At 38.2% G+C, this 24,463-nt stretch overlaps 1 protein-coding gene and 1 pseudogene across 1 annotated transcript in view; one reads left to right on the top strand and one right to left on the bottom strand.

Annotated features, from left to right (window-relative positions):
- Positions 1–24,463, bottom strand: part of DLG2 (discs large MAGUK scaffold protein 2) — a 1,327,559-nt gene that overhangs the window by 1,268,184 nt on the left and 34,912 nt on the right. The gene's annotated exons all lie outside the window — the stretch shown is intronic.
- Positions 10,480–10,580, top strand: LOC113269556 (U6 spliceosomal RNA; annotated as a pseudogene).

The raw sequence follows: 24,463 nt of genomic DNA, 5'->3' as shown, positions 1-24,463 counted from the left end.
TGTAGGAATAGAAAAATATTTTAAGTAAACAAGGTTTCTAAACATATGTATTTTCTTATTTCCCTTGGCCTTTGTTCCATTTAGTCAGCCAAGCCACTTTGCATCCATTGCCTCAAGTAAGGGATGACACCAAAGCAAACAAACAAGGATTCCATTTTCAGCTTTTGAGTTTTAAAAGTCTCTCTTAGCTGGAGAAACAGAAAGGACTCCCTGTAGATTTGGGGGGACACAGGATGAGAAATGCCAATGCTGCCCACCTTCATGACTGAAAATCCCCTAGGCTAGGAAGAGGAAGATCTTGGCAGGGAATCAAGGACTGTGTGTCAACGTTGCAGATACATGACAAAGCAGGGATTTCTCAGGCTCAGAGGTGGGCTGGGGAGACACTGACCTCCCACACAGACTTGTATGATTCATTCACATAAGGGATCTGTAGCTCAGGGATGTGGCCAATATCTCAGAAGAAATGACTGCAGAGCTTATTTACTAGCAAAATGCCTGGCATATAGTGGAAGCAAATGATTATTGACTAACTCGATAGTGTCCTATCTGGCAATACTATGAGCTTTCAGATTCTAGATCTGGGGACCAGCCCTGATGACAGTGACTGAAGGAAGGTGCCAAGCCAGCATTTGGTTAATACCCCTCAATGATGCAGCGCCGAAACTTTACATATCTAGGGGAAATGCAGTCAACTAAGAACAGGGAACAACAAAATCACACACAGAAGTTTCCACTTTCCTGTTTGTTATAGCTGCTAGAAGATCACAATGTCTCTGCATCTTGTGTCTCTCTAATGTTGTACAGAACTGAACATACACATCATGAATATCATTCTTACTTCCCTTCTAGGGTTCATGGCTGGAAATAGCCACCAGGCAGTGGCTAGTGAGTAACCTGTGGTGCCTACAGCACTGCCTCCTGCTCAAGAAGAGGCTTGCCCTAATTTCAGGATTTCAGATGCAGTGAGCAGCACCTAACAGATAGCTGGATATGATGGCTGAGCCTTTTAGTGCCTTCATGTGTCACAGGCAAGTTGACAAGGTTGAGTTAAGATAGTTCTGTTCAATGCCATTTTTGAAAGCAGTGTGACTCTGAAAAACTCCAAAAGTTTAAACCTTATATAATCCAAATGGCGGAAAAAAAACCTCCTCCTTCCTCAATTTGGAATAGTGCTTCTATAGAATCTATAAGTGTGGCACATTTTAGGACTCTGACATACTAACTAAAAGCATGCAGAAAAGATTCTGCATAACTCAAAATATACATTAAAAGCTCCTCATAAAATTTCAGCTAAGAGAAATCCTGAAATAAATCATTTTATTTAATGAATTTCCCCATTTCTTTCTTCTAGACTACACTCTCTGAAGGGAGGGACTGTGTGTTCCCAACTTTTGAACTCCAGAACCCAGCACCATGACTTGTATGCTAGATGCCAAATAGGTTTATTACCTAACACTGACTGCAGTACCTAAGTAAGCAGCCACTAATTTGTGTACTTTGTGAACTTGAATTTGGTATTTCAGGTTTTTCTTAAAGCAGAGTACTGAGAATATTTTGGAATATTCCCTTTAGTTTGGTAGAAAATAGGTTTTTGGAAAAATGCCAGTGGAAATGCAGTTATAGATCAGGATATTAAAGGAGAATCATACATATACCTAATCAGAATTCCAAGACATGACTCTTCACAGCACACCCATTTGGTCTTTCACTTTTTGGGAGGGAAAAAATGTGACCCAAGTGTCAGCACAAAGATGGAAGTATTCAATTCTGCTGGAGGATGCGGTCTTAAGAAAGACTTCATCAAGAAGGTGGCCATGAAGTGATTCTGGAAGAAAGCATTCATCGTGGTGAGGGAGAGTCAGGACAGCAGTACAGGCTAAGGCAGCTGAGAGATACACAGTGGTGTGGAAATATGAAATGGCTTCAGGTGATTGAGGATATACAGATTCAGAATACTAGAGTTTCAGGTTCAGTGAGCATTGAGGAAAGGTCTGTAGTGGTATTAAAGGGACTAAAACTTGTAGGATTTCCTATACCAAATTAAGGACTTAGGGATTTTATGGTATGGACAATGGAAAGAAATTGAAGTTTTGGGGAACAGTCCAGGAGAATCTCATGATGAGATTTAGGTTTCAGGAAAATCACTTCCATCAACAGAGAGAATAGATTGTGAGTCTGGAGGTCAAAAGATACTATTGTGGTATCCATGTGAGATACTGTGAATGTAAACTAAGACAATAGGGAAAGGAAAGAAGAGAAGAGAACAGACGTCAACTTCCTTAATTAAGCAAGTAGAATACATGGGATTTGGGTGTGAGAGATGAGGAACAGGAGATGGGTAGAAAGGTTTCCTGTTTATTACTTGGGTAATTGAAGACATAAAAGTGCAAACTACAGAGCTGGGAAATATAAGATAGAGCAGGCTTTGGTGGACATATATGCAGGTCAATTTTATACATGCAAAGCGTGGGATACACAGATGAGCTCAAGGTGGATATATAATTTGTGAGTCATTAGCATCATTTTAAGCATAATTTGAATGCATTACATCACCCAAGGAGAATGGATGGGGTAAACCAAGACCAGGGAACAGCAATGTTTTAGGGGTATGTGGGAAAAGAGGAGCCTGTGAAGTAGGGTGAGAACAGTTAAAGAGACCAGAGACAAAAATGGAAAAATCTCTTCCTCTTATTTTCTTTCTAACAAGATCTTGCTCTTTTACAAGCTTTAAAAACTGATCCAGAGAAAGAAAAAAACTAATATATTCCAACTGGCTTTCCAAATATTCCTGTTATGGCTGATTTCCCCCTAGCTTAGTAGGTTATAAGAAAATGACATAAGAATGGCTTTTTTTTCCCTTAAGAGAAAAATTTGCGTATCATTCCCATTTGATCACTTCTGAATCACTCCCCAAGAAACTCCCAATGGCTGTTGACAATAAAGAAGTGAAATGCCAAATAGGTAAATGGATGGTATATGCGTATCTCTGTGTCTATTTACACATAGTCATTGCCATGTGTATGTAACATACACATTTATATATATATCCACACACACACACACACACACACACACACACACACACACACATATTCTCACTTTATAACAGTAACTCTTTTGACCTCTCCTACCTGTAATGTGACAAAATACAGATGTAATAAGCTCAGATTATTAATATCACTTCTTGTTCTTCAGGAAAAAACATGTCCCTCATAGAACAGCCTATTACACTTTCCAAATGTGAGTTAACAACAACAACAACAAAGGAAGTAAACTAATATTTATTTAGAATCTATTATGTGGAAGAACTATTCCAGTTTCATTATATTCATTATTTCATATAATCATCATCTTGAAAAATACACTGGCATTGGATGCACCATGGATTCAGTCGACGAGTGGATGATAGCTTGAGTACCCTGTATGTCAAACCTGTCTCTTCATACTGTTCTCTCCTCTCAGTTGCTCAGTTGAGGGACACAGTCACCCATGCTTAAACTCAGCCATATGTTTCCAACACTGGCTGCATATCAAAATTCCCCACAAGATTTCTGAAAGTTAATCAAACCCTTCTCTAGGCTTCCTGTATGAGAATCTCAGGTAGGTTCTTAGATTTTTTATTTTCTAAAGCACCACCAGCACCACAATTCTGATACTGAGTCAGTATTGGAAATCACTGACTATGGTATTCTCAGAACTTCCAGAAAGCATCTGCCAGGGTAGTGGATGGGGCGCCTGGGTGGCTCAGTTGTTAAGCATCTGCCTTCGGCTCAGGGCATGATCCCAGCAGTCTGGGATCAAGCCCCGCATCAGGCTCCTCCTCTGGAAGCCTGCTTCTTCCTCTCCCACTCCCCCTGCTTGTGTTCCCTCTCTCGCTGGCTGTCTCTCTCTGTCAATAAATAAATAAAATCTTAAAAAAAATACAGTGGCCAAAGACCCTTAACACCTTATAAACCAGATTCTGGAACTTCAGGGACCACCACCTATAACACTGGCTTTTTGGTGCCAACACCTCTAGAAAGTAGAGCTTAAAGAAACTGTGAGATGACTGCTAAATAACCAAGCAGTGAAGGCAGCTAGTAAGTAGAAATGAAATCAGGATCTCAAAGAGGTATCTGTGTCCCCATGTTCAATGAAGCATTATTCACAATAGCCAAGATATGCAAACAACCCAAATGTCCATCAATAAAAGAGTGAATAAAAAAATGTGGTATGTACATACAATAAAATATTATTTAGTCTTAAAAAAAGAAATCCTGTCATATACCCCAACATGGATGAACCTGCAAGGTATTAAGCTAAGTGAAATAAGGCAGTAACAAAAGACTAGTAACACTTATATTAGGTATCTGAGGTAGTCAAATTCACAGAAGCAGAACAGTGGTTCCCAGGGGCTTGGGGTAGGGGAAAATGGAAAGTTGCTGCTCAATGGGTATAAAGTTTCAGTTATGCAAGACAAATAAGTTCTAGAGCCTTGCTGTATAACAGTGCCTCTAGTTAAGAATATGGTATTATACATTTTAAATATGTTAAAAAGATAGATTTCATGTTAAGTGTTCTTACCATTAAAACACAGATAAATAAAAGAACACAAGCACATTTTTGGAGGTGATGGATACATTTAATATCCTGATTGTAGGAATAGTATATGCATAAGTCCAAACTCCTCAAAACGTACACATTAAATACATGCAATCTTTATATATCAATTATACGTCTGAAACTTAAAAAATAAATGAAAAGTGATTTTTTAATCTTAAAAAAGTAAACTGAAATGGATTATGACTGAGCTTAAACATTCCTTGTGGGACAGAGAACTTTGTTAAATTCGTATGCTCTAAACCTAGCTATAGAACTACATATTTCCAATTGTTTGTTTGGATCTAATTTTTACTCAGTGTAGTATTTTAAGTTTGCACTCAAAGGCTTATATCGCATCATATTCCTCTGAGGGCATACTTCTCTATCAATACGCAATCAAGACATGATCTGACCTGATCATGTACTGCAATATGCTTTGTGCTGGGAAATGCTGCTACTGATCCATCATTAGTAGAGACATGAGCTCAGATTTTCTTTCCTAGGGACAGGAGTAGATTTCTATTGATCGTCCATGCTCTTTCAGCCAGCCTCATCACTATACTCCTCAGCCAATGTTACAAATTAGATAGCTAATGAATCACAAAGAGATGTTGAACAGGTTTGCAAAAGAATTCATTCCCTCAGAAAGCATCAGTAGAACACCAGCTATGTGTCAAACACTGTTGTAGGCAGCAGTAGTACTGGGAAAAACAGAACAGAGTCCTTGCCCTTAGGAACTTGGGAGACAGTCATGTAAACAGATCAATACATCAATGTGGTCAATGCTACAACAGAGTCACGCACATCCTGCTATCACTGCAAGGTGGAAGCAGTACCTAGTTCTACCTAGGGAGGTCAGCAATGATTCTGTAGCAAAGATAACACTCAGGTTGTACCTGGAAGACCGAATTGGATTGTATTTATTTCTTCCTAATTTACATTGCTTTTTAGTTAGCTATAATACGTAAGTATGGAATGCACAGTCTCACATTTTTTAAAACTCTTAACTCTCTTTACAGTGTCATAGGCAATTTCCATAGTGATCTAACTTAAACTAACAAATGATTACCCATCACATTTGAGCAAAAATAGGTGCCTAATTGAAGAGACTGATAATAAGCAGCTATGATATATAGATGGCATTTTATGTAGGAAAATCGAGACCTTAAGTAAAGCATCTAGAAAAAAAGACATGACATAACTTTTGTTCCTTGAATTAAATCCTGTCTAACTGACATTTTTAGAAATATGAAGTTGTTAGATCTATTTCACTGTGGTAAGCAGAATAATGCTTCCTTCTACTCCCTTCAAAGATGTCCATGTACTGATCCCCAAACTTTTGAATAGGTTACAATATATGGTAGAGGGGACTATGAAGATGTGATTGAGTTTAAGGAGCTTGAGGTAGAAAAATTACCATTATCTTGGATTATCCAGGTAAGCCCAATGTAATCATAAAAGACAGCAGGGCCAGGTCAGAAAGGGGAAGGGGATGATGGAAGGGGAAGGCAGAATGGTATATTTCAAAGGTGGAGGCAGGGGCCATAAGCCCAGGAATGCACGTTGCCTCCTGAAGCTGGACACAGATTCTTTCCTGGAGCCTCCAAAAGGAATGTAGCACTGCTGACACCATCACCTATATCTGTAAGTCTTGTTTCTGATTTCCAGTATCAGGAAATTTAAGATAATAGGTTTGTGTTGGTTTAAACCATCTAGTTTGGGGTAATTCATTACAGCAGCATTAGTAAACTAATACATACACCAAAGCCTTGACAAGACAACTAAAGTTGAGCTGTAAGCATGGAAAGCCATAAAATCCTCTGTTACTTGTACCATTTTACGGTGAGAGGTCAAAGATTTCCTAAAGAGAGTGGAGGGAGAATTACTCACTCTTGTTCAGAAATTTTGTCATCTTCCATAAAGCTATAGCCTCCCTGTTCTTTTCCATAGAATTTTCAAAAAGTATGTTGAGGTCCACTGAACAGCACCTGGGCTTTGGGCTCCTTAACCATCTTTCTAAAAAGAATAAATTTAATTTGAAGAATGCTAAGGATTAGCTAACCGGTCTTCATCTGAATAAACTTATCAGATCAGCTGACAACTGAGGGATGGCCAATGGTATGATAGTTCACAAAACATGGGGCTGGATATTCTTATCACGATAGTTAATGCCAAAGATACCACCCTTCACTTTAATAACCTTAGATATATAGGTCAAAGAAAGTGTCAAAGCAGAAGTAAAAATATGGAGGTAAAACCCTAGAGAAAACTAAACCCTGGCATCTTTTGCCACTTTTCCTAGGAACAAGAGCCCTGATGAAGATTCTTGGTTTCAATAACCCAACCTCCACTGCCAGCTTTCTTTGTCTATTTCCTAAGAAGATTGTTGTGGCAACAAGCAGATGAGGCTGTCAATGATATCAAAGAACTCTAGGAGGGGATACCTTTTTGTGATGAGCTTTTATTAAGAAGAATATAGACCAAGACAGTAAGTCATATTTTTTTTTGTAAGGAAGCACAGTAATTTTATGTCACACAAATTTTAACATACCATTTTTTATATGTCAAACACTATGTTGGGGGCTGGAAATAGAATAGTGTTCAAGAAAAACCTCACCAAGCTTAAAGTTTAATAGAGAAGACAAAAATAAAAGCACAAAGACTCCGAGAATGGGGGATGCCTGGGTGGCTCAGTCAGTTAAGCATCTGCCTTCAGCTCAGGTCATGATCCCAGGGTCCTGGAATCAAGTCCCGCATTGGGCTCCCTGCTCAGCGGGGAGCCTGCTTCTCCCTCTGCCTGCCGCTCCGCCTGCTAGTGTGCTCTCTGCCCCCCTCTCTGGGGAAAAAAAAAACCCTCTGAGAAAGGATAAAAGGGAGCCCTGATTATTTTGTGGCTACTCAAGTGTATTAACTCAGGCTGCCGAACCAAAATACTAGAGAGTAGGTGGCTTAGATAATAGGAATTTATTTTCTCACAGTTCTGGAGGCTGCAGTTCAAGATCATGGTGTCAGCAGGACTGGTTTCTGGGTAAAGGCTCACTGCCTGACCTGCAGACAGCTGCCTCCTTGCTATGTCTTCACAGGGCAGAGAGAGAAACAGAGAGATACAGAGGTACAGAGAAGGGGGTGGGCAGAGAAAGAGAACCCTCTCTGCTATCTCTCTTATGAAGGCCTTAATCCCATCATGAGGGTCCTATTCTTATAACCTCATCTAAATGTAATTACCTCCCAAAGGCCCAATCTCCAAATACCATCACACTAGAGGTTAGGGCTTCAACATAGGGATTTCAGGGGGGACACAATTCAGTCCACAGCATCAAGGAAGTCTTGTTTGAAGATATGTGAATTAAGGTTACAACAGAATAGAAAATGCTTAGACAATTGCAAATAAAGGAAGAAGCATGTACAAATTCCAATATGGGAAGGAACTTGATATACTTAGGGGACTGAAAGAAAGAACAGTAAAGCTGTAGTACAAGGAGGGAAAGAAAGACTGGAATGAGAGAAGGCTGGTAGGAGGTGATCACCCAGAATTTTGTGGGCTATCGTTAAAAAGATTATGCAGTTTATCTTTTTAAGATTTTATTTATTCATCTGAGAGAGAGAGATAGTGATGGAGAGCACAAGTGGGAAGGAGAGGGAGAAGCAGTTTCCCCGCTTAGCAGGGAACCTGGTATGGAGCGCAATTCCAGGACTCTGGGATCATAAACTGAGCCGAAGGCAGACGCTTAACTGAGGCACCCAGGTGCCCCTATGCGGTATATCTTTAAAAAATGAAATGCTATCAACAAATTTTAAACAGGAGCAAATTGTAATCAGATTTGTCTCATAAATCTCACTGTGGCTTCTATTTGCAATATGGATTGGCATGGGACAAAAATGATGTGATGAGATCATTTAGCAGTTCATGTGAGATATGAGGATGATGATGGCTTGCATTAGACTGATAGCAGAGATGGAGAGAAAAGGACACATTCAAAAATATTTAGGAGCTAAATTTAACTGATATGTACAAGGTAATGAGAGAAGAAGATAAATCAGGGTACGTGGCTTGACATGCCTAAGGATGGGGTGGGACGGACAATCCCCGGGATGGAGAGGTACGGGGGAAATCCCTGACATGGAGAACACTAGAGAAGTAGATTTCTTAAGCAAAAAAATCATAAAACAAGTTTTAGATATTTTGGTTTGATGCATCAAGGTGAAGGTGCTGAGAAGATAATTGGATAGGTCAGTTTAGAAGAGAGGTTTTGGTCGAAAATGTAAATTTAGGGTAATCAGTAAATAAACAGTAACTGATGTCATGGAAGTGAGTAAGATCACTTTGGGAGAGAACATAGAGTAAGAGTGCAGAGGACTTCAATAGCAAGGAAAATATAGTAGATGACCAAACTGAACACTAAGGTCTCTAAGGCTTTGAACCCCGTATGAATACTTCAGCTCCTAGGCAAGGGGGTTGGGGCAGCACCATTGATAATACTTCATGAACATCATGGTCTTCCTTTCTCTTTCCAAGCAGTCCCATGCTACCTTCAACCCTCAAATTCTTTTTTGTCTCTTTTTTTTTTTTTTTTTTTTTTTTTTTGCCATTTTTACCTATCATCAGTCAGGAGTATAGTATCTGCCTTCTTGCATTTCTGTTCCCAAATAAGCTCTAAAAGAAGAACAAAATAGACTTCAATAAAAGTAGAAGAAAAGTCATAATCCCCTCTCTTTTTCACTTGCAATTCACCCTTTCTTTCTTCTTGACATTTTCTAAAACTCCACATTTTAAACAAAGTTTCTGATAATTAGAGAAGCAAGTTTCCCAAGAATAAACATCTAATATAAGTAGCTCTTTATAACAAGCTGCCAGCTCATTATGTTGGCTAATAAATAAAATCTATTCAGTCATCATGGAAATGGAAAATCATTTCTAAAGGGAAAAATCAAACAAATCAACTCTGGTCAGTATTTTCTATAGTGAATTAGATGAAGACCATGATGAGCCTGTTTTCTCTACTGACTTCCTACTTGTTGAAGGATGGGTTCACCGTACCAAAGCCTGCTTATCTGTCCCTCAGTAACACAGCACGGACTAGAACTCCAGTTTTTCCAGAGACCGGAGAAGTCTCAGGGTATAGTTTTAAGGTTGGATTGTGTTTATAAACTATGAATTGCTAGCTCTTCTCTGGTCAGCATGAATATGAAGCTTCTCACAAACGAGAGTAAATCCTCCACAATACTACACTTGTGAAATGGTTGTGCTCCTCTGGACTGTTTATCTCCTTTCTCTAGTTTCTCTGGGTCTCTCATAGTCACCACAATGACTGTTAGTCAACCAGTAAATATAATTGTATGTCATTAGCAAAAATAGATTGCTCCTTGAATGACACCACAAAACACCTACTGCCTCAAGGCAGTATGAAATTTTTGGTTCAACTGGATGCTTAAAAATCACCAGATATTTACTGAATGCCAAAACAAAAAAACACAACAAAAACAAACAAACAAAAACAAAAAAAACAAGGAAATATTTGACACTTTGGACTATTAAGAAGTACACGCTAACTCTTGATTTCCAGAAATTCATAACTTATTGATGGCTCATGACAGTTATATATCACAAGACAATAGGTTAGAAGGATAATTAAGTTCATGCATTTAGGATAGAGTGGTTAGTGAGAGCTCTTAGAGAAGTGATCTCATGCATGTGTGGTGTGGTGTGTTCTAATGATTACGGTGTCAAGAAGCAGGATGAGGAGAGAGGTACATGTCAATCTGATTAGGTAAGGACAACGTGGTTTTGGAATTATGGAAGGCAGGATCTAGGTCTGTTCGTGTGAAGCAAAAGTATTAGGGTATAGGGCTGGGAGGTTCAACTGTCAGTATCATTATTCATTGACAATACCATGCTTGCTTCAGCAGCACATGTACTAAAATTGGAATGATACAGGGAAGATTAGCATGGCCCCTGTACAAGGATGACACACTAATTATTGACAATCCCTATTACACCACAGCCACACATCAAAGCATTTTATATGCTCTCCACCACAAATATGGGGCCACCACTGCCCATTTATTACAAAGTGTTAATCTAATTTCAGAATACATTTTGGCTCAAAATACAAAATAGGTTCAAAATACATTTCAATCCAAGTATGAATGATATCAAGATCCTCCTAATCCCAACTTTTTTCTTATAGCAGTGAATTCTGGTACTCAAATGGACCTAAAAAAAAAAAAAAAAAGAAGTCCAGCATAATTTATACTAACAGATGTTTCTAGAAAAATTCCAAATCAGTGAAAGCCTAGGAAAATAACCAACTTTAAGGGCTTTTAACAAGCAACCCGAAAAGAAGAGTACTATGAAGTGATTTTTTTTTTTTAAAGAACAATCATACCATGAATCACTTGGGACAAAGATAATACAGTAGTCATAGTAGATGAGAATGAATGGAGAGGAAACAGCTCACCAGAGAGACGGCAAATACTTACTAGAGAAAGAAATCACCATAAAGCTGCACAAAGGAGAACCCCAAGCCTAAGGAAATAAGTAGGAAAAAGTCAGCAGAAGGCAGAATTGGTTTACCCCAGCCTATAAGACAAAGACAGACTTCAGTGGAACTGAGAGCTCGCTCAAAGCATCAGTCACTTCCAACTGGGATTCCCTATTAAAACATGAAGATAGTAAAGTGCCCAGCTATCCTAGTGACTTATTTCAGAACCCCTCCTCCTATGTCAGTCTGCCATCTGCCCAACAAATTAAATGGCACATGAGTGAGTTTAGGGCACAAACAGCCTAAGACATGGTTGGTTTATCCTGAATTTTTTGAAAGGTATATTTCCACCTTTCCAGTTTGCATAAAAATGAAATTATTAAAGTATAAGTGTATTGCCTTGCAGATGTGTATCATGTAAATAATGAGTAATTAAATAAATGGTATAATATAGAACCTATTTGCCATGTAGTAAGTACTCTAACTGCAATATTCCTTTATTCCAAAGCAGCCGTGTGAAAAACTAAGCTCGTAGGCGCAGATAAGAAAATTCAGCCTTTTTCCACAGTATTCAAGAGTGTTCAGAATGCTTGATGTATCAGCATTAGTTGACTCTGACGAAAGTACACATAATTTAGTTTGGCCCAAACTCTTCCAATGATTTATGATCTCTAGACTTGCAGCACAAAATGATTAAGAAAATGAACCATTAATTTCTTCACTTATTCAATAAACATTTATTGAGCACCTATTAGGCATGGCACAGTTCTAGACACTAGAGATAAGGAGATAAAACATTAATGGAGCTTACATTTGGTGGGCCAGATGTAATTATAAATAACAGTATGAGGAATGTGAGAACACATCAAAAAATAAAACTGCAGCATATTGCAACCAACTGAAGTATATAATTTGTCATCATATCTTCAAACGATCAGAGTAGTGTTAGGGCATAAGTAAGTTGGGGACAACAAAAATTAGAAAGTGCCTGCTGATCAGACCTGGAGAAGAATGTGCCAGATGTGACCTTTGCCTTGACATTTGCAAAGCCTCCTATTATCTTATCCTGACAATAGGTTACAAGGCTTGGTTTTAAAAACATCCAAGATGTAACTTTAAAAACTCAGAATAACTTGTTATTCACTCCCAAGACCTTTAGCACTTCATTTTTTAAAAATCCAATTGAAGAGGTTAAAAGGAAATAGCAAAATACAGAAAAGAAAAATTGCACTATGTCAAATCATTTCATGATTTCAGATATTTGGCATGTCTGTTTCTGGAAGTTCTTGTTTGTAGACATTGTTTCAGTAAAAATCTAAATAATAGGGTATATGCTAGGTTTGCAACATTTTTACATCATATTTGCTTATATCATAACATTTTAATTAATTTTTTAAAAATATTGATCTGGGGAACTTTGTAAGTAGATATCAAAAACTTTTTGTTTTACAGAATGGATAAAAATTGAATATGCTTTTTTGTTTGCTCTTTCTTTTTTAATCTAAAATGAGATGAATGATAACCAGAGTTTCCCAAAGTAGATCAGAACAGGACAATAAACTCGAGTAACTGACCAATGTACATTTGGTTGCTACTTCTGTCAATTTCTTCTCTCTTCTTTACCTCTCCCATCCCCCATGGTTTCTGAACTTTACTTTTCTTCTTCACAACCAGATGTTTTAGGGACTCATCTCTCAGGTGCTGATCTTAAAAGTTAGGGTGCCCAGTGTGGAACACAAACCCTTTTTGCTCCTCAACAAGAAGCTCCAGCTTTTGAGTTCCCTCCTGATTGTGGGTTACCACACCAAGGGGTGGGGTTTATAGTGAGACTGTTTCTCAGCCTTTCCTATCCACTTCGATATGGTTTCCCTGTCCTGTGCCTGATGTGAAGGGGCTGCTTCGCCAGTTTTTTTAGTTTAGGTTTTGTTTTGTTTTTTCCCCAGAGCAAATTGTTCCATATATACCCATAGATTTGGTGTGTCTGTGGGAGGAGGGGAGATCAGGGACTTTCTACATCATCGTCTTGGACCAGAACCTTGAAACTGATCAAATTTTACTTTTCTACATTCTTTCCTGCTATCCTTGGAACTGTCACTTGGGTATTTTATTACCATGCCTCTTCATCTCCTCTGAGTGATTTGATTGGGTATGAAAAGATAAAATAGCCATCTTATCAGTCACGAATCTTTTCTTTATGCACTTCTAAACACTGCATTCTTTATAAGCACCTTAGTCAACACTCATACCTATAACATCAGTCAGCACTGATGTTTTTACTTTTCTTTCTCTTTGGAGGCATTTTAACAGCAATAAAAAGAAAGGATTATAACATTCATTTTCCTTTTCCTTGCCTAGTGTGAGTTTTCACTTTTGTAGCTGGAGGCATCTGGGCAAACAAGTATCTACAGACCTGCCTAAAGCTGAGTTCTCATTGTCAGCTTCCCAACAGAAGGGAAGAGCATAAACAAAGACAAGCACATTTCTGGAATTTCTCTTTGTCAAATATTCCTCCCTTCTCAAGCTGAAGCCAAATGATGGAGATCACAGCCTAATCACTGATGAAGGCCTGAAGCATACTGTAAGAATCTAGGATCAATAATGTGTCTCAATGTCAAGAACCAGCTTAGTCTTCTCAAAACTGGGGTGCTAATTCCAGAGGCCCACTGTTTCTTAATGGGGGTGCTGCTGATATTTTGGGCAAATTGTGCTATTGTCTCTTACCTTGCTGGGTACTTAGCACCCCAGGCCTCCTCCCACTAAATGCCAATAGCTTTCTCCAGTCATCACGACAAACAAAAATGTGACCAAACATTTTTAACAGGTGCCTAGGGGGATGGTACTTCCACCAGGTATGAACCACTGTGCAAGGCCAACTGTGATATGGTGATAATGATGCCTGGTGGAGAAATCAGGAAGGCAGGTGGTAAGAAGTAATAAGTAAGCAGTTGTAGGTGGCACAAAGACTGAAGACCTATACCTCTGAGAGCTTGTAATGCTATCCTGGACAGGGATGGCCCAAAATGCCATCTAGGATCACTCAAAGTTTCCAAAATGGGGAACATACTCCATCTTCTATTCTTTTTAAATGTCTATGTCAAAATACATATTTTAAATTTATATATTAATTGATTTGTCACTCTTGTTTTCAGATTTGAGTTGCCTTTATAGGACATTGGTTGCTTTACAGAATTTCTCATGGACACCAAAGGAATGGCAGCAACCCTTGAAATGAAGGGAAACATTTACTACTTAAATCTTAATGTCCTCAAACAGTATAATTCTCTTAAGGAGACCCCCAAAGAACACAAAACATGAAGGACGTGTCAGTACCAAACTTTTCAAAGGAAACGTACAGCATGCTTCTTGAGTGTGTCAACTCCAAGCACTGAGGCAAGCAGGTTCTCGTGGGGAAGGGGCTTGCAGCTGACACCAAAAGAAAGGCAGCAAGGAAAACAAGAACGCCTGCGGGGCATGTCTGTTCCTTTCCAGCAGCAGGGAGTTTGGGGTGTTTTTCTCCCTCCAAGTCAGAAAGTGACAAGACCCAAGAACTTACACTAGGAGAATAGGAAGGTTAAGAAAAGACACTGCCATGGTCACTTGTGGTAAGTGGGGAGAGGAATGAGGAGTGTTGAGACAGTACCTGAGGGCTCCGCAGCCCCAGACAGAGAAATGCCTGTTCATTCCCCTTTTCAGTGACTGTGAATGATTTGAGATTGATCTTTGAAATCTTCAGTCTTATTTTTTAAAAGGTTTTGAGTAAATTATAGTTATCTCTATTCCCTCATAAACAGTAATATGGGGGGAGAGATGCATTCCGTGTGCCGGGATTTGCCCTTTCTGGGCACCAGGGTCTTGCCAGGTTGATTTAACTCAAGTCCTTCTTAAGATGAAAAAGATTTTATGGAGGATGAAATCCACTCTCCTAAAGGAGAAATATATACAGAACTTTTAAAGAGCTCTTACTATTCACATCTGAGCCCCCATTCTTCTATTGCTCCTCACTAATTACTGATGATGATGCACCCACCCTTAACCTATTGGGCGTGGGTGGAGGAAAATTCTGGCAGCCCAAATTCTCGACCCAAACCATCAGTGCCAGGATGTTCACTCTTACTTCAGAGAGCTTATTTAAATTACAGTTTTACTCTAAATGCCGTTCATTTAAGTTACTGAGTTCTTATCAAATTTCTTCTGGAGGTCTTGTTTCTTTCATTGCCTTCAGCAGAACGTAAGCAACAACTGAGTGATGCTAAAATGTTCTGTGTCTGGGTGTGCATTCTCTGTAGAATCTGTGCTCTGTGGCACTTTAAGTCCTTTTGGCAGGAAATTGTAAATTGTGCAGAAACATAGGTACCCTGAGACTTCTCGTGGCAAAACATTATGCATTAGCCTGGCACCTGTAAGCACAAAGAGGATTGTTTAACCACTTAGTTACAAGTATCATGTTGAGAACAACAGCACATTGAGGAGCCTAAGCTATTTTACACATATGATATATGCATTTTGGAATGTGTTTTCCCCCCAAATCAAAACACAAGCCAGGATAAATACTCATGTCCTTACTTATCAAATAAAGAGTTCCATTGCTATAGACAATTATTAGAGAAAAAAGGGGGAGAAAGCGTTTAATTTCAAATGGCCTCATAATCTGGTGTTAGAGAGTTTTATCTTAGTCAAGCATTTTCTTTTTAAAATTGAACCATTTTATCTTTAGGCTATTAAATCTTAAAGTTATGATACCTGGATTAAATAAAGATAAACTGAAAAACAAATTATAAAATTATGTATAAGAATCCTCAGAGCTATTTAAGCATTTTAGCTTTGAAGTACTAAAGAAACTTAAAAGCAATGTCAGCAATGGGTAGCCATTCAATGTAACTCTGATCAACAAATTTTTGACTATCTATTCATATATATATATATATATATATATATATATATATATATATATATGCACATACATATATACACACACACACATATATACACTAATTCTACATTCATTTTCAGGAATACTTTTAAATTACTTAATACAAGGTAGATGATGTGCACACTGCTTTAAGAAGGTTTTGTTCTGGTCCTAACCACCATTATTCACTATTTCCATTAACAAATCTAGAGGGTGAAAGAGAAAGTATAGCCATTAACCTCACAGAGACCAGCACTCTGGCAAAAGTTGTTTACGTACCAGAGGGAAAAGATTATATCTGAAATGACTTTGAAAATTTTTTCAAGTATTCAAAAAACAATTTAATGAGCCAGATTTTTTATAAGCATCTAATGATTTTATGGCATGTACAAAGACAGACACAGTAAGACGGCAATAGAGAATAATGTTTAATGCCATGGAAACCAAAGTCAAATAGAAAGAACTTTAATTCTTGGCTCTGCATATTACTGTCTCTATGAGGTTGGGCAAATTGCTTAGTTCCTTAAGGTCTCAGTATCCCTATCTGTAAAACAGAGATAAAAATAACCATCTCATAGGACAAGCATGTAGCACAGTGTCTGGCACACATTAAGTATTCATTACCTGTAACCCCTGCTATTAGCAGTGAAAATTACCACCACCATTCCATCAATCCTTTCAGGTTACAGTGTTCTAGGGAAGGATTTAATGCTCCACTGGCCAGAAGGACTAAATGGATTTTCAAGTTATTACTAGAAACAAAACAGAAGCAGTGACAGAATGACTCAATGATTCAACAGATTCAAGAAAAGATGCTCCACTTGGAAACTCAATTAAACAAATGCACAAATTTTACTGAGTGTCTACTCTTCACTAGGTAAAGTGTTTGGTTCCAGAGATTATAGACCTGTAGAACAGGGATTTGTTCCATGGAGGGAACAGGCTGGAGAGAGAAACTCACAAACCCCTTTGAGGGGTGTTAAAGGAAAGGAGGAATCGGCCTAGCCTGGGAAGGTCAAGGGACACGTTGAAGAATGGGCAACACTGAAACGCAAGCTAAGGTTAGTTGCTGGTGTGCAAAAGTTTTTATCATCAATCTCTGTCAGTTGCCTCTTCCACTTCCCCACACTCAAGATAGTTCCTAGGGCTACTTTCAAATTTTTTCTGGGGGCCTACATGTTTATAATACAGGAAAATACATCCCTGTTGACTATCAAAATTAAAGAAGAGACAAAAAGATCCTTTTATTTTCTGTCATGTATCCTCTACCAATCTATTATGGCTAGTGAATGTGAAGAAGAAGGAAGGTGGTTAGAAGTTATTTTTGTTAAAGGGAGATTCCAGACCCTGTAACGGTCTTGGGCAACAGGGAAGTTTACCCTCAAACAACTCTTGGTGTCATTGTCATAAATGATTTGGATGGACCACAGCCACAACTCATGAAACTATATTTGTATGTTCTCTGTATAATATTGGCTGGCATGTATCTAAAAACAGTGTAATATGAAGGAGCCAAGCACTTCATTTGCCAAGCATTTGTCTTCACCTTAACTGAGCAGTTCACTTGGTGGCAACCCCATAATCCTCAGAGGTAGAGAACGCATTGTTCAGGAGAGGATAACAAAGAATGTTTAATGGAAAATATTTATGTCCATTAGTCTTCACATGTGACCCAGTCAAACACAATCAAATCATCAATGCAAAAGATTAAGCATGTTAAAACATAATTTCCGAGGATTTAGCATAAAGTATGGTTTATATGAAATTAATTTTTAAAAAATATTCATCTTTAGGTCATCTCAAGTTCCAAAGAGGTACATATGCTAAGATTCTCACTCAGATCTCAATAACGTCAAATGACCCAAGAATGCTACTAAAATGAAGAGAGGGGCGCTTGGGTGGTGCAGTCGTTAAGCATCTGCCTTCGGCTCAGGGCGTGATCTCGGAGTCCTGGGATCGAGCCCCACATCAGGCTACTCCGCTGGGAGCCTGCTTCTCCCTCTCCCACTCCCCCTACTTGTGTTCTCTCTCTCACGGGCTGTCTCTCTGTCAAATAAATAAATAAAATCTTAAAATAAAATAAAATAAAATGAAGAGAATAAATCTCTAGTAAGGGAGAAGAGTTGATGTAGACACTAAACCATGAACTCTTCCTTTGCCATAGATTTTTAGTTGTATAATGTCCAATTCATATGTTACGTTCTGCTGTGTAAGAGATACAGAGCACCTTTAAAAAGACACTGAAAAGCACCATCTGTTCATGTTGAAGAAAAAAAAATTAACTTCTTAATCATAAAAGTTGCTCTCCAAAGAAGTACACTAAAAACATCCGGATGTGGGGTTATAATTAAAAACAAAAGCAAAACAGCCTCCGTTAAAAGAAGCAAAATGCTTAATTCAAACTTACTGCATAGCTGATAATGAAAGTGAAAACGCTGGCATCTATAGATATTGGGAAGTCTTGGGACCTGAATTTTATCACTGACCATCTGGTCATATTCATATTTGGAGAAGAATCTTTAAATGGCAAAAAATTCATAAAAAGTCTAAAAGGAGTTTATTACAACTGGGATGCCTCTATTAATTCTATATTTCCTTCTGATGTGGATTATGTAAATTTCCACTGTTGACAACATGTTAATACAAAAGTTTGGGGCTTAATCCAGTCCAGCCCACTTAACCAGAATCAAGAAAGTAGGCATTAAATAAGTTTTTCATTAAATCAGGGCAATAATAATAATTTACGAAGTATCACCCTTTGATCACTGCATGTGGAAAAATGGACCCTCACAGTTAAGTTACTTGCTCATGGGTCATGTTCCTAGAAATCAGCAGAGTGGGAATTCAAATCCAGGTCTACCTGCCTCCACCCCCGATATTTTTTTCACTACATTAAATTGTCTCTCGGGCTAAAATTATAGGGGTTTGTCTCTCTCCATTTCCTTAGCATGACCGCTACATCTGATATAACTAGGATCCACTATTATCCAGCTGCATTTAATTAATTTAAATCTCCCCATACCAATCCATTACCTGAAAGAATATTTCTGGGAGTTGAAGTTTCTCTGAAATAATATTATGAATAACAACTACAGCAACAGCAATAAACCGTTAGCGCTCTCATTTATTCATATTTTTTTCTCTTTGTTTCCCCCCATGATAGTCCACTACAGGCTGATTACCAAACAAGGGTTTTTCTTGTTCACATATTTTGTTATTTTTTTAGCCTCTTTTGCAATTCCAGGAAAAGAGGCCTGTTTCTTCTTAGCTTCCATCCTGTATCTCTCTCTCAGTCTCTAAGAATTATCAGTAGCCATCCTCTCCTCCTTCATGCTTTCCAGGAACATCAACTAATCCTGGCTGGCTCTGCTTTTATCTAAATTCTTCAGCCTATGTTCAATGTGTCATCCAGAGCTTCAGTTTGGATCCACCAGCCAAGCGTAACTTGACCACTGCTGAAAAGCTTCTGAGGTGCATCTGGGTGAGTGGCACAATTAAATTTTAATGTCTACCATGGAAGAAGGAAGGTGGGTAATATATATGTCTCGCATCCTTGACTTAAGGCCTCAGAAGTCCCAATTCAAATTCAGCAGTTCTCAGGAGTAAACCACAGGACACATTAAAGTTTCATATTCAAATCACAAATGTTTATTTAGATATTTTTCAGGGGTCTCACTAGTATGGCTTATCACCAATAAAGGTACAAAGAAATATAAAGACACTGATGCTAATCTCCATAGTTACTTAAAAAGGTAAATATTATAATACTATGGAGTCTAAGTGGCAAGCAGTAATAAAGAGAACAAATGCTATCAGAATATATTGGGTAGCAACATTACCAAGAGCGATGGAAATCTGTGAAGGCTTGGAGAATATTAACTGGTCATATTATAATTAACTGTTATTAGACAAAATGGATATTACTATAGACAAGAAAAAAATGGAGAGAACAGAAATCAGATTTTGGTGAGACTCACCCCACCTGACACTGTTGGAGCACAGCAGGGCAAATAGGGGGTGAAATAATAGTGACAATTTCTCATATTCATTAGTGGTGACTATATGATAGGCACTGTGCTGTCCAGTTTTTTACAACTTCATAATTTAAGAATTACTATCTCTTTTTAAAGATAAAGAAAGTAAAGCTTTGAGAGATTAAATAACTCGCTAAGGACATGCAGCTGGTAAACCGTGAAGGCAAGACTGCAAGAGCATGAATGGTAGAGGTCTTCCAAAGCAAAGCCCTTATCGTTAGCCCTCATGTTGAGGGAGCTGGAGTACTCAAGAACAGCATGTATATCTACCTCTTTGTTTTGATTCATCCATCACTGACTTGGGGATTGATCTAGGTACCCGCACAAGATTCCTGCTTCCCAAGCCAGAAGGCAGAGGAAGCAAACCACTGTGCCTCCCTCAGACAGTAGATTCTGATCTGACTCTACATCTACCATTGCAACTTGAGAATATTTTATGACCTCAATTTTTTCAAAGATACAACAAGGACAGAGAAATGAAGAAACAGTGGATAGTGGAAAAAGCCCTAAGATAGAGCCTGATGCACCTGGGTTTAAATCCTGAATCTACCACTTATTAATGATGTGACACTGGGGGAAATTCTGAACTTATAAAGTATAGATAATGATTTCTTGATGGAATCTGAACTTATAAAGTATAGATAATGATTTCTTTATGGAATTGTTATGCAGATTAAACAGAGGGGGAAAAGTCAGTTGCCTAGTATAGCATCTACCACCTAGCCCAGGCCTATAAACCCTCATCTATAATTCTTACAACCAAAGTAATTTGGAATTCAGAGCGTGTGTGTGGATTTTAGGAAGATCAAAGATGCATGCACCATATATTACTTAACACCCCAGTAGAGACTGAGATGGTACCCATAATTAATAGTTTTGCCGTGAAGTATATGGGTATTCTCACCAGAGTGGAGTGAATAAAGACCTTGAGTGAATAGCTACTTATTATTTCAGGCCAACTTCTGTTCCCAAACTAGTCTGCTGAAAACTTATCAAACCCTTTTTATTTTCTAGATAAATATGACAAAATGTTAACAATTAATGGATATAATTGAAGAGTATATAGGACTGATTTAGCTATTCTTGCAGTTTCTCTAAGTTTTTTAATTAAGTAAAAAGAAAACTTTATTTTCAGTACTTTTTTGGATATTGGCTATGTGGTTAAGATACTGTTTAAGGGTCCAATAACTGGTAGTTTCCTTCTTTGTGCTCCAGAAAAGTACAAAAGGTACAAGTTACCTCTCAGGTGTCAGGCAAATGATTAATTGTACTGTAGAGTGCTCAAGTCCTCTAGGACACTGCATTTTGGGAATGCTGATTAGTCATATTTTTATAAGAACCATAGTCTGAGTAAGAAAGTCACACTGACAATTCTATAGCAATCTGGCATGTGCTTTCTTCCCAGAGGGGATGGAACAGACTTTGCTCACCTCCCTCTGCCCTATCCTCAACTTCTTTCCCCAAGTCATGAATATGTCTGAAAAGACTGGTCAGTATACTTCTCCAGCTCTGAGTCTAGACTCCTCTCCACTGAAGTCATTGACAGGAAAAGCCAATGACAGCCAGATCCTAGCAGATCATGCCCAACAGTTTTACCACAAGCCCACGGGGGCTTTACTGAAGATCTGTCCCAGAGCTTTCTGTCTTTTCCATCTGGGCTGCAGACTGAGCTGAGGAGGGCAGGACACATGCTGGACTTCGGAAGCCAGCGTACATAGAGAGTCTAGCCATCCTTGCAAAAACTCAGCACATGTCACACGCTGGGGGGCAGAACAGCGGGTGTGCTGTCTGGAGGTCTCCTCCTGGAATGCTGGTTGCCTAGCAACAAGATCCTGCTTGTCTCCAACTTCAATTCTTAGGGCTTTGGCTTAATCACTTGTGAAACCCAGACTTTTACTTACCATTCCTCACCCAGGTTCCCAGAAAAGGCAGGTGCTTGCAAGCTCTCTATATTGTGGATATTTTAGCTGTGTGGTGGCAGTATATATCTTGGATTTCCTTTTGGCATCCTGGCTATAGTTCTTACACACCACCAGCACTTCCCTATGAGTTTTAAATATGCCATACTATAAATATGCTAAAATAATATACACTGTTGGTTTTCATTTTGAACATATGTACATATTAGTTAAAGACTAAAGGTTATACCAGAACATAAAATAACAGTAGCTTTCTCTTCATGGTAGGAATGTGATATTTTATTATTTCCTTTTTTGTATTTTGAAACTAACTATAAAAATATGCCTTAATTTTATAATAAGGATAAATATTAATATGACATATACTGGGATTATTACTATTAGTCGACATTTGAAATATATACAAAGTAAGAATGAAGAAATACATGCACATATACACAGGACACCATTTCAACTCTATACATGGGATAAAAATGGAAGGAAAATATCAACGGATAAAAAGAATGCCATTAAAATGAAGACAATTCTCTCTCAAATTCTGTAATTATAATTTTAAAATAGTCTTAATGAAAAACAACATAGTGTTGGCATATTTACAGCCACAGGTTTAAAAAATGCGGAGGAAAATTATCTCTATCATGTCGATAAGGGTCCAGTGGGCAGACCTTAGTAGGAAAAACTCAAGTGTTTTTGAACCCAGAGCTTTTCAGTCATTCTTCTGTTCAGACACTCAAAAACCATGTCTATGTATCTACTTGGTGTTAGGTACATGAAAAACATTGTGGATACAGATCTAAAACAATGGGTCCCTATCTTCAAGGAGGTCAGACTGTGTTAAAAGTCAGACTGAAAGAGAAAGCATAAAGCATCATTTATTACAATATCTGTCTGGGGCACCTGGGTGGCTCAGTTAGTTAAGCATCTGCTTTCAGCTCAGGTCATGATCCCAGGGTCCTGGGATTGAGCCCAAAGTCAGGCTCCCTGCTCAGTGGGAGTCTGCTTCTCCCTCTGCCTCTGCCCCTCCCCACTGCTCGTTCTCTCTTTTTCTCTCTCTCTCAAATAAAATCTTTAAAAAAAATCTGTCAAACCAGGTTTTGTGGATGTTTCCTATGGATCTTGGAATTTTCTATACTATAGTTAAGTTTGTATTTATTTATATAATAATCTATTTAATTAAACAAGAATTTGGGGATCATCTTAATGACACTATAACTGAGTACTAATACATGACTGCAGGGTTTACATTAACGCTTTGATTATAATTGCATGTACTTATTATTTAACTGTTGTGATTAATGAGTAATGCCTTTAAGTATAAATGCTTTAGAATAGAAGCCAATCAGTACATGGGATACTTAGTAATATGAATATTGACAAATGGTTAGAGAACTGAGTCATCTTAGGATATGTTGGTAAGGTATGGTCATGCCAAACTCAGAAGCTGTCAGAATTGTACTTAAGCTGTGAGTAGAGATTCAGTTTCAGCAAAATGCCATTACTTCATTTTAAATAAATGTTGTTAATAGTCATTCTGTCCACCTGGAATGCAACTCTATAGGAGAAGGGGCTTTATCATTCTTACTGCTAAATCTCCAAGGCCTTGCTCATATAAATGCCTACTAGCCACTTCCTGAAAGAATGAATAAATGAAGTATTCTTAGTTTATATTTGTTTTCTAAATTAATGTTTAATAGTTGACTAAAAGTTATACTTCTTGTATGCTGATATGTTCAAGCAATATCTTGATAATAACAATAGGAATACCAAGGACTTAGGAAAATTTTTCCCCTTTAAAAGAGATCTAAATATCCAAAGGGTATTACCAGTACTTTAAAACCACAGGGTTAATCCTAACCCCTCTCTGTATGTAATGTCACTTTCTTGACTCTTCCCCTTCTACTTTTGGTTCCCATCAATTCCCAGTTCAAAATTCCCATGTGCCCTCTATTGCTGTCACTCCTTCCCTGCACCTGCCAACCCTAGCTCCTCCCCTATTCACCTTCATAACCTAAAGTGGAAGAATAAGAGAGAAAGAGAAACCAGATAATGAAGTAGGTTTTTTGGACTTGAAAAACACTCAAGTGAAGAAAAGAAACTCTGGAGTCACATAGATTAGGATCCAAATCCTAAATTCACCATTTATGTATTTACCTTTCAGACCTTGAGCAGGCCAGTTAAATAGCTTTAATGGCTATCCTTCTTTCTAATAAAATGTTCAATTGTTTAGCACAATAACTGGCAATAGGTATTGCTTCTTGTCACGTGCTTCTGGTCACATGCTTTCGAAAGCCTCACTCTGGCCCTCCTCTGGCAAAAACTCCTCCCCATGCCAAATTTGTGAGATTAAGGGTATATATCTACCTGGAGTCCAAGCACCACCCACCAAGAACTGGAAACTTAATCCCCTGTCCAAATTGACCTGTTTCTAGACCCTAGCTAGGACCCTAATCCTTATTCTGTTGGTAGACCAGCCCATTGGTATACGTACCTTTACATTTGAGTGAATGTGAAACTTATAAGAATGCGCTGGAGTGT

This window comes from Ursus arctos, unplaced genomic scaffold (genome assembly GCF_023065955.2).
Source record: "Ursus arctos isolate Adak ecotype North America unplaced genomic scaffold, UrsArc2.0 scaffold_22, whole genome shotgun sequence".
Classification (NCBI taxonomy): Eukaryota; Metazoa; Chordata; class Mammalia; order Carnivora; family Ursidae; genus Ursus; species Ursus arctos.
This window is presented reverse-complemented; position numbering and strand designations above follow the sequence as displayed.